Here is an 11901-nt window from a genome sequence, read left to right on the forward strand (position 1 = left end):
GCATCACTTCCCAAGAACTTGCTATCTCTAATTGAGGAGTACATGAGAGGTGTCTTCGGCATGTGCATATCACAATGCCTAAGCCAACAGATAGAAGGATTTTGGCATCTAAAAACAAGAGATTCTAGTAAGGGCATCCATTCGGGTGGGTATTGATCCGATGAATAAATCGTCGCAATACCATTCTAGCACCCATTGTCTACAACTTTTGTTGCATCCACAGTTATTTAGAGTGGTTCGGAAGAGCTTGGCTTTAGCCTGTCACCACTTTGGGTCATCCCCTCTCACCAATGCCTGTGTGAAGTGCCAGGCAAATCGGGAGGCAGGCCCAGTTCTAAGGGTTAAAACATGCAATCAAATTAAAAACAGACAAAACATGCATGGTGTTCATTAACCTTTAAGAAATGAAATGTCCAACTACTTTAAAAATTGCAAGCAAGATGTTTTAATGAGAGTCTTTGACCATGTCCTACATAAGATTCGTTAGTAGTTGCATTTTTAGTCTTTGTCACACGTAATGCCAAGATGCTACACAAAGAATTAGCACCAAAGAAAAACCAGAATGCAAGAAACAAAATGAAAACAAACAAATTTGCGAGTAAAAACAATTGATTTCACCTCTGTTTCTTGCCTTGCACAGGCGCAGAATGCCTCAACATAGGCACAGAACAAATCAACACAGGTGCATAAAAATTCAACACAGGCACAGAAAACTCAAACACAGGTGCAAAAAACTCAAACACAGGTGCAAAAAATGTCAACACAGGCGTAGAAGTGTCCAAAAAGCTCTGAGTCACCCTATTTCTTGAGTTTTTCACCTACAAAGAGCTCAAAAGCACTCAAAACATGGTTAAGGGGTTAGTTCATAGCGGGTTCACCAGAAATGTAGATTAGGAAATTGAAAATCATCAAAACAATAGCAATTAGGACAACCACAAAACCTAAAGTTGCTATGAAAGCAATCCCAATCCAATCAATGAAGACATAAAGACAAGATATTCAAATCAAATGAAATCAAAACAAACTGATGCAGATATCTCCTTCATGTGTCTCCATTGTTCTTCTTTCACCTTCAAATTTGATGTGGATCTCACCTACAAGTGCAAAATGCAAGTGGAAAGCAAGTTGTTGATGAAATTCGCAGTATAAGGTTACTTGAAAATGTGATTGATCTCCTTTTTCATTGAAGAAAATCATCCAATTTATAGACAAATTGGAGAGAGGACAAGATTAGCATGAAGAGATTTGAAAGGAAATTCAAATCAAGAATGGCAAAATTATGACAAATGTATGACAATTTCTATGCAAGGTGTATGACAAATTATGCACAAACTATAGCAAGTTGCTATGCAAGATGTATGACAAATTATGACAAGATTGAAATGCCATTCCCATGACAAAAGGGAAGAGAGAAAATAGCTTCCATGATTGCAACAAATGGAAGCATAAACATAGGAGAAAAAGAGGGAATGAAATTAGGGGAAATATTAGAAAAATTAAAGAAAATATGAGAAATAGAAATTAGGAATTAGGAGAAATTAGCAAATTAGAAAATTGAGGAAAAAGATGAAATAGAAATTAGGTGAATTAATTAATGGGTTTTCATCCATTAATTAATTCATGAAAGAGACCTAGGACTAAATAAATAGATTTATTTAACCCACAAAGAAGAAGAAAAGGATTAAATGAACAAATCATAAAACCCTAGAAATAAGAGGACAAGGAATTAGATCAAGACAACAAGAAATTAATGTAGGTTCGATCATGATTCTGATTGACAAAGGACCAATGTTGATAAATGTTTGAGATTGGCTGACAAAAATCAATGACAAATTGACCAAGATTGACAAAGGAGATCAAATTGATAGGCGCCAATTGATGAGGAACAATGACTAATCGATCCAAATTGACATGATTGAAAAGGATAAGGATCGATGACGAATTGATCATAAAATGACAAGATTGACAAGGACAAGGATTGATGACGAATCGATCGCAAAATGACAAGGCTGACAAGGACAAAGATCGATGATGAATCGATTGCAAAATGACGAGATTGACAAGTTGATAATCGTAAATGATTACGAACAAGGTAAAGATGATTGAAAGATTGACAAGAGGACAAAACCCTAATTCTATCATTGATTAGGATTGACGATGTCCAAAATGATGATAAATGAGCACGCACCATGATGCGATAGGATAAGATCGACCAAATCATGACTGAAGATTGCTATCGACAAGACCTAATTTGAAAGCGAGAAAAATGAGGAATGTAGAAGAAGGACTCGATGCTCACAAATGATAGAGACCAAGTGCCAAACATAGAAGAAATGGTAATGCAACACAAGAACCCTAAAATAAGGCAATGCGCAAATGTTAAAGTATGACTCCACAAGTGTTGACCATTTTTAGACGTCTACACATACACATATATATACAAACACTAGACCTTAAATAATTAGGTCATCCACCCAAACAATAAACCTATTACATAATTATAAAACATGTTGGCTTGAGGCCAAACAAATATCATCCAGCCCATAAGTCATCCCAGAAACACATTCAGAAGTCCCAACAACACGTTACATTAAGTCGGTCAATAACCTAGATAGCACCAGACCCAATTTAGGTCCACACGCACTAAAGCAATGATCCCAATCAGTCAAGGATTGAACATGATCATCATCAGCATCCTGAATCTCTACTAAAAGCCGCACCAACACCACTTACGCATAATATCAAAAGATCTTCAACAAATCTCTATCAGTAAAACCCTCATCGGATCAATAAACCAGGCTTACCAGCATATAAGATAGCATCCGATTACCAAATCAATACCAACTGACTAAACATATATATGAGTAGCATGAATAAAAGATCTAAGCCAATTCCATAAGCCAAAGCATAACGGAGTATACCGGATCAACATGATCTTACCAACCAGAAACAAATCATCCTACCGGTGATAGTTCTGATACTTAATATAAGTACAGATCCAATAGCCAACAAGATGAGAGGGGGGGGTGAATCATACAAACTTAATCATCAATGAAAACATCAGATTCAACCTTGGTAACATATATCAGTCATATAATCAAAAACTGTCAAACATGCAAACTCAAAAGCATATGAACAATATAAACCTCATAACACTAGATTTAATGTGGAAACCCAAATAGGGAAAAACCACTATGGGATTTCAGACCCACTAAGAAATATACTCTTCTAGAGTATGCTCAGTTAAAAGCCAATCCTATTAAAGATTACAAAACACATTGCTAGATGTGACCCGGTTAAGGGATTTCCTTCAGATCTGTTAGGATCTTCACTTTGTTAGAAGTGACCTTGTCAAAGGATTTCAAACACTCATTTAGAATGTCAACTTGTTAGAGGATTTACATATAAGACTGTTAAGTCCACTCGGTTAAGAGATTTCCTATCACTTTCACAAAATAACAGTAATACAATCTATCTGCAACTTCACATCTAAAATGCTAAAGCAAATTCTTATTTGTTCAATACAATATAGACATAGAACTAATCTTGTCTACCTGGTGGGCATCAATACTATGTTATTCTAACAAGTCTTCAAGCTTCTGTGCTCAGTAATCACTATGTAGCATCCCTATGCATACACTTGCCTGCATACATTTTTTATCAATAGTTCCTTATTTATAAACAATCTTCTAACCGCTTAATCTCCTTGATCACATTTCCCATGATCAATCACAGCCATCAGATCTTCAATCTTGTCTAGGTTCATTGTATCTTTCGATCTGAAAAACATTTTACCCCACCTCGGAACTTGCACATTCATCTTGGAACTTGTGTTAGGGTAATGTGGTTCAATCTGAGCTGTATATCTTCTTGCCTACTTTCCATTGCCTTAGATTCATTAACAAACTTTTTCTACAGCTTGCCAATCATTGATCTGCTCCAGCTCATTAGCATCTTTCATTAAATATCATAGGTAAACATTTAATGCATTCTATTATAGCTCAGTTACAACTTGGTGAATACTAAACTTTACTCAGTAGACATTCTGTCTTCATTAACCGACTGCGATAATCTTAGGGTTTACCAACTAGGTTCCTTAGGGTTTACCGACTAGGTTCTTTGTCTGATAACATAGTATAGTATTACCCTTTACATTTTACAACATGTGTATGATGTTAAAACAATCTAAAACATCAAGATCTCATCATTATCTGACTCAGTAGAGTTGCCCATTGAATAACTTATCCCTTTATTCATCATATTCTTTCTTGTGTCTTTACCGACTTCTTTATAATCTTCATATCATATTTCTTAAGATATGGCAACATCATACTGAATTAGAAAATCAATTTCTTGACATCAATGACAAAATAATAATATCAAGATAGTAAAACATCTTTAATCAGTTACGTCCATAATCATCAACAACCTTTTCAATATCCTTGATATATTGCCAACAATCTCCCCCTTTGGCATTGATGGAAAAACCAATTGATTTGACCGTTAAGAATTTGGATTGTTGTGATTTTGAAATGTTGAAATGCTCTCCCCCATACATTAGACTTCTCTTATGGTTTCAATTTGTTGTCATCTCTCAGTCTTCTCCCCCTGGGTAGGTCTTCTCCTTCTTGGTCTTCTCCTTGGTCTTCTCCCCCTTTGACAACAATGCTAAAAAGAAAAGAACTAAAACATAATTTTTTTCTGTAAGAAGTTATTTCCTGCTGTTGTATATCAACTGAGTCTTGGTCAGAGCATTTGTTTACAGTTCCTATTCCCTGTATCATTTCCTATATTATCCCAATATTATTCCAATACACTTTCAGAAAAAATATTCTAAAGTGTATCACTCCAGCATCAACTCCCAAAAGATATTCAATAGATTCATCGAAGTGATGCTTTCATTGATCTCGGTCAGTGAGTAAAAGATAGGGGTAGGACCCCTAACTTACTTCTGAGATATTCAAAAGTGTCCTTTGGTAGTGGCTTGGTGAAGATATCAGCTATTTGTTCCTTTGTGTTAACATATTCCAACACCACTTTCTTCTCTTGAGCTTCTTCTCTAAGATAATGATACTTGATAGATATGTGCTTTGTCTTAGAGTGCATAACAGGGTTCTTTGAAATATTAATGGCACTAGTATTGTCACAGAATATAGTTACTGGCTCGATAACTTTCTCATTTATACCTTCCAACAATTGTTTGATCCATGCAATGTTGGTACAATTCAGTGCTGCAGCAACATATTCAACTTTAGTTGTTGACTGAGAAACACATCCTTGTTTCTTGCTAAGCCAACTCACTAGTCTTTCTCCTAAGAAGAAAGCTCCTCCACTTGTGCTTTTTCTGTCATCAATGTTGCCTACCCAATCAGCATCAGTATAAACTTTTAAATCAAAATCATTTCCTTTCTAATATACTAAGCCATAATCTTTAGTGTCTTTCAAGTATCTAAAAATTCTTTTGATTGCTGTCATGTGTATTTCTTTAGGATCTACAGAGAATCTTGCAACAATACCTACTGCATGTGCTATATCTGGCCTGCTGTGAACAACATATTGTAGTTTTCCAATCATGGATCGATAGAGTGTCTCATCAACAGATGCAGATTCATTATTCTTTGATAGTTTGCAGTTTGTAGTCATAGGAGTACTTACTGGCTTTGAATCCTCCATTCCAAATTTTTTCAAGATTTCCTTTATGTATTTGGATTGAGTAATGAAAATTTCATTTTTCATTTGCAGTATCTGTAAGCCTATAAAACACATTATCTCACCAATTAATGACATCTCAAATTCTTTGCTCATTTCATTTCCAAAGTTCTTGCATAAAGAGTCATTTCCACAAAATATAATATGATCAACAAATATGGCTGAGATTAGTATTCCATTTTCATCATTCTTCATGTACATGTTGCTGTTCTCACTTGTCCTTATAAAACCAATCTTAATCAAATAAGAGTGCAATCTTTCATACCATGCTCTAGGTGCTTGTTTCAGACCATATAAAGCTTTGTTCAATTTACATACCTAATCTTTATTATTGTCTTCAACAAATCCTTTAGGTTGTTCAATGAAAACTTGTTCTTCTAATATTCCATTCAGAAATACAGATTTGACATCCATTTGATATACCTTGAAGTTTTTGTAAGCAGCATATGCCAACAATGTTCTAACTCCTTGAAGTCTAGCAACAGGTGCAAAAGTCTCACCATAATCAATTCCTTCTTCTTGGGCATAACCTTTGCAAACCAATCTTGCTTTGCTCCAAATGACCTCACCTTTCTCATTTAGCTTGTTTTTGAAGATCCACTTTATACCGATTACATTTTTGTCCTTCGGTCTTGGGACCAATGTCCATGTGTTATTCTTCTTGATTTGATCAATCTCTTCAGTCATAGTATTTATCCAATTTCACTATTAAATGCCTCTTTCATTATTCTCAGTTCAAATTCAGATATCAAACATGTGTTTTGTCTTAGTTTCTTCCTTGTCATCACTGGATCATCCTTATCTCCTATAATCTGACTTGGTGCATGGTGTCTTTTGACATATTTAGCTAATACAGGCTCGTTAGGCTCTGTATGATCCTCTTCATCACTCAGTAACTGGATATCTTCCTCATTTCCTTCAACAACCTTCTCGATAGGACTTCTCGATTGAACATAGACAAATTCATCTTAATCTTTTGGTTCCTTGGAATTTCCTTCATCATTTCTTTCTGCAAATTCATCAATTTTCACATTTGCACTTTCTACTATTTTGTTAGATGATTTGATCAGACATTTAAGTGCTTTGCTTCTAGAAGAATATCCTAGAAATGTTCCTTCTTCACTTTTCTGATCAAACTTGCCATTTCTATCATCTTTATGAACATAGCATTTGCTTCCAAAGATCTTAAAATAACTTACATTAGGTTTCTTGCCATACTAGATTTCATAAGGTGTCTTCAAGGTACCTTTCTTCAATTGAACTCGGTTCAAGGTGTAAACAGCTGTGCTTAATGCTTCTCTCCAAGATGTTTGTGGAACCTTCTTCTCAATCATTAGTGTTCTAGCACAATCCACAATAGATCTATTTCTTCTTTCAGCTATTCCATTCTGCTGTGGAGTTCTTGGTGCAGAGACTTGTCTTTTAATACCATGATCATTACAAAATAGGTTGAACTCATCAGATGTGAACTCTCCTCCTCTATCTGATCTAAGACATTTCAGTTGTCTTCTTGTTTCATTTTCAACTCTAGCCTTGTACCACTTAAACATTTGAAAAGCTTCTGATTTTTCTTTTAAAAACATTACTGACATCATCCTTGAATAATCATCCACAAATAATATGAAATACTTATCACCATAATAACTTTGAACTTTCATAGGACCACAAAGATCAGTGTGCACAAGATCTAAAATTCCCTTAGAAGTGTAGGACTTACTTGTAAAGTTGGATTTTGTCACCTTACCCATTTGGCATCCTCAACACATAGCATTCTCAGGTTTTTCAAGACTCGGTAGACCTCTTACTCTATGCTTCTTACTTATCTTGATCAGATTATCAAAATTAACATGACAAAATCTTTTATGCCATAACCAGGTGTTATCAATCTTTGCATGCAAACACTTGTTGTGAGTAGAGTCAAGGTGAAATGTATTACCTTTTGTTTGTGTCCCGGTAGTAGCTAACTTTCCATTTTTGTCATGAACTTTGACAATTCCTTTCTGAAATTCTATTCGGTAACCTGTGTTGTTTAGCTGTGCTACACTTAACAAATTGTAATTCAAACCTTCAACCCAATAAACATCATTGCATATTGCATTATCAAGAAGTGTTATGGATCCTTTACCTCTTACCAGACATGGTGCATCATTACCAAATCTAACATAGCCTCCATCATAATCTTCTAACATAACAAACTTGTGTTTATCTCCTGTCATATGATGTGAGCATCCACTATCTATAATCCAAGAATCATTAGTGTTTATGTGAGATATTAGGGCTTTTTCTTCATACCTTTCTTCATCTGATCCATCCTTGATAGCCACATAAACAACTTCCTCTGTATCAGTCTCATCTGATTTATCTTCTTCAGATTCCTCATCAGCAATTAAGCAGGTCTTTCTATCTCTTCTTCTGAAGTCTCGGTGTCCTTTGTAATGATTATCTTTCTATCTGTCATCTCGGTAATCTCTCTTTTCAGTGAAATCTTTGTCAGGATAGTTAGAAGCCATATGTCCAATCTTATCACAATTGAAACATTTCAAAGGTAGTTTTCCTTTATACTTACCTTTGCCTCTCGGTAACTTTTTGGCCAATAGTGCTTCAAACTCTTCTTGCTTTCTGATTTCTTCATACAGTTTGTGTACCTCCTCCATGTTCTTCCAAAATTTTTCACTTGCTCCATTGTGATCTCCTTTAGAGTACTTATACTTTCTTTCATTGTAATCATTAGATTCATTTAGATGAAAAGAACTAAATGCAGATTCAACTTTATTTACTGATGACCCACTGTTATCAAAGTTACTTAGCTCAAATGTATGTAGCTTACCAATAGTAGCATTAAAGGAAACTGGCATATTAGGTATAGACCTCAATTCATTGATTGTAGAGACTCGGATTGCATAGGTAGGTAGAAGGGTTCTTAACAACTTACTTGTCAGATCCTTTTCTTCAATAGTTCCTCCTGCTCCCTTGATTTGATTTACAATCTCCTTTAGTCTTGTACTATACCGGGTTATGTTCTCACCTTCATTCATCCTCATAGATTCAAATTGTCCTCTTAGACTATCAACTTTTTCTCTTTGAACATGTTCATCTCCTCCATATATAGATATTAGCTTAGTCCACATTGCCTTTGTATCATTACAGCTGTCTAGATCATTAAACTTAGAATCAGTCAATGTAGATGTTATTTCAATCATTGCTTGAATATGTTCTTGCTTCGCTTTTATCTCTTCCATAGTCAATGGATAGGTGCTCGGTGCAACAAAATCATTCTCCAGATAGTATATAGCATATTCTCCAACTCCTGATAGATGTAGCTTCATCCTTTTCTGCCATGTAGAGAAACTTGATGTGTTCAGCTTAGGTGCATCCCTCTTATACATCTTTGGATCTTTAACTCAAGTGCCTTTAAACTTTCTTCTCGGAGTCCAAAGCTCTGATACCAATTGATAATTCTAATACTTAATATAAGTATAGATCCAATAGCCAACAAGATGAGAGGGGGGGGGGTGAATCATACAAACTTAATCATCAATGAAAACATCAGATTCAACCTCGGTAACATATCTCAATCATATAATCAAAAACTATCAAACATGCAAACTCAAAAGCATATGAACAATATAAACCTCATAACACCAGATTTAACGTGGAAACCCAAATAGGGGAAAACCATTGTGGGATTTCTGACCCACTAAGAAATATACTCTTCTAGAGTATGCTCAGTTAAAAGCCAATCCTGTTAAAGATTACAAAACACATTGTTAGATGTGACCCGGTTAAGGGATTTCCCTCAAATCTGTTAGGATCTTCACTTTGTTAGAAGTGACCTTGTCAAAGGATTTCAAACACTCATTTAGAATGTCAACTTGTTAGAGGATTTACATATAAGACTGTTAAGTCCACTCGGTTAAGAGATTTCCTGTTACTTTCACAAAATAACAGTAATACAATCTATCTGCAACTTCACATCTACAATGCTAAAGCAGATTCTTATTTGTTCAATACAATATAGACATAGAACTAATCTTGTCTACCTGCTGGGCATCAATACTATGTTATTCTAACAGGTCTTCAAGCTTCTGTGCTCGGTAATCACTATGTAGCATCCTTGTGCATACACTTGCCCGCATACATTGTTTATCAGCAGTTCCTTATTTATAAACAATCTTCTAACTGCTTAATCTCCTTGATCACATTTCCCATGATCAATCATAGCCATCAGATCTTCAATCTTGTCCAGGTTCATTGTATCTTTTGATCTGAAAAATGTTTTACCCTACCTCGGAACTTGCACATTCATCTTGGAACTTGTGTTAGGGTAATGTGGTTCAATCTGAGCTGTAGATCTTCTTGCCGACTTTCCATTGCCTTAGATTCATTAACAAACTTTTTCTACGGCTTGCCAATCATTGATTTGCTCTAGCTCATTAGCATCTTTCATTAAATATCACATGTAAACATTTAATGCATTCTGTTATAGCTTGGTTACAACTTGGTGAATACTAAACTTTACTCTGTAGACATTCTGCCTTCATTAACCGACTGCGATAACCTTAGGGTTTACCAACTAGGTTCCTTAGGGTTTATCGACTAGGTTCTTTGTCTGATAACATAGTATAGTATTACCCTTTACATTTTACAACATGTGTATGATGTTAAAACAATATAAAACATCAAGATCTCATCATTGTCTGACTCAGTAGAGTTGCCCATTGAATAACTTATCCCTTTATTCATCATATTCTTTCCTGTGTCTTTTCCGACTTCTTTATAATCTTCATATCATATTTCTTAAGATATGACAACATCATACTAAATTAGAAAATCAATTTCTTGACATCAATGACAAAATAATAATATCAAGATAGTAAAACATCTTTAATCAGTTATGTCCATAATCATCAACAACCTTCTCAATATCCTTGATATATTGCCAACAACCGAGACCAACCAGATACCGGTAAACAACCAAAGCAACTAGTGTTGACATCAATGACAAAAAATCAATGCAACACATAATCAATTCCTCCAAATTGCCAACAAACTCATCTTGCAACTTCATGTTCCTCAACCTTTCAGCATCATAGTCTTCAAGAGCTACTTGAATTTCCTTCCTCAAACTTATCTCCATGGATTTTGGATACAAGATCTTTCTCAGGCTATTAGACTTATTCTAAGGCACCGGGTTTATATACCAATTGTTGGAATCCAAGAAAAGAGGGGGGGTGAATCAATGTTCTATTGGTTTGAGTATTTTAACCTTATTAACACAACAACTTAGCAACCGGTAAATGTAAATGCATGTAACAATAAGAAACAATGCAACCACAAAGATGAACACCATAACACCACATATTTATATGTGGAAAACCTCAAAGAGGAAAAACCACAGTGGGATTGGAGACCTACAATATCTATCCAATGATCAGATGAATAAATATTACAATAAGGGGCTTGCACATGCAGGAAGGCCAACATCCTAGAGCACACTACTCATAAAAAAAGGAGCATCACTGACTATAGAAAACATCAGACAAAAATCCAAAATGAAGATTGAACTGCAAGTATAGCATCTCATATGCTTGAGTACAGTTCCGGTTAAGCTCAATAGCAGAGGTCTTAAACCTCTTCCACCAACCCAATTTGATCAACTATGATTGACCAAAACCTCTGCATATGATTACAAAATTATTCACATACAAACAATCCCATAACCTTAATACCATAACATGATCTACAGAGAGATCTTACATCATATTTATACCAACCCAGGACCTAAACAATTAGGTCGGACAACTAAAAGATAATACAATAAATTCATAATATAAACCCACAATCCAATGATAAATTAAGTTGGACTAAGACCAAAACAACATAATCCAATCAATAAATTCAACTGGTAATGCATTGGGATCATACACCAACACATTACATAAATTGGTCCATAACCTAGCAGAATAAGATAACATTAGGTTGATTCCTAAATGCAACAACACTAATCAATAGGAACATAAACAAGATAACCAAAATCATCCTGAAAGCCATCTATAAGCCATACCAACACCACTTATCAAGTGCATCAAAAGATCTTCAACAAAACTCTACCGTTAAAACTCTCACCAGTGACCAAAAGGCTTACTAGAATAAATGATAGCTCCTAAGTCATCAAATCCCAAACCAACTGAT

The sequence above is a fragment of the Cryptomeria japonica genome, chromosome 3 (assembly GCF_030272615.1).
Source record: "Cryptomeria japonica chromosome 3, Sugi_1.0, whole genome shotgun sequence".
Taxonomy (NCBI): domain Eukaryota; kingdom Viridiplantae; phylum Streptophyta; class Pinopsida; order Cupressales; family Cupressaceae; genus Cryptomeria; species Cryptomeria japonica.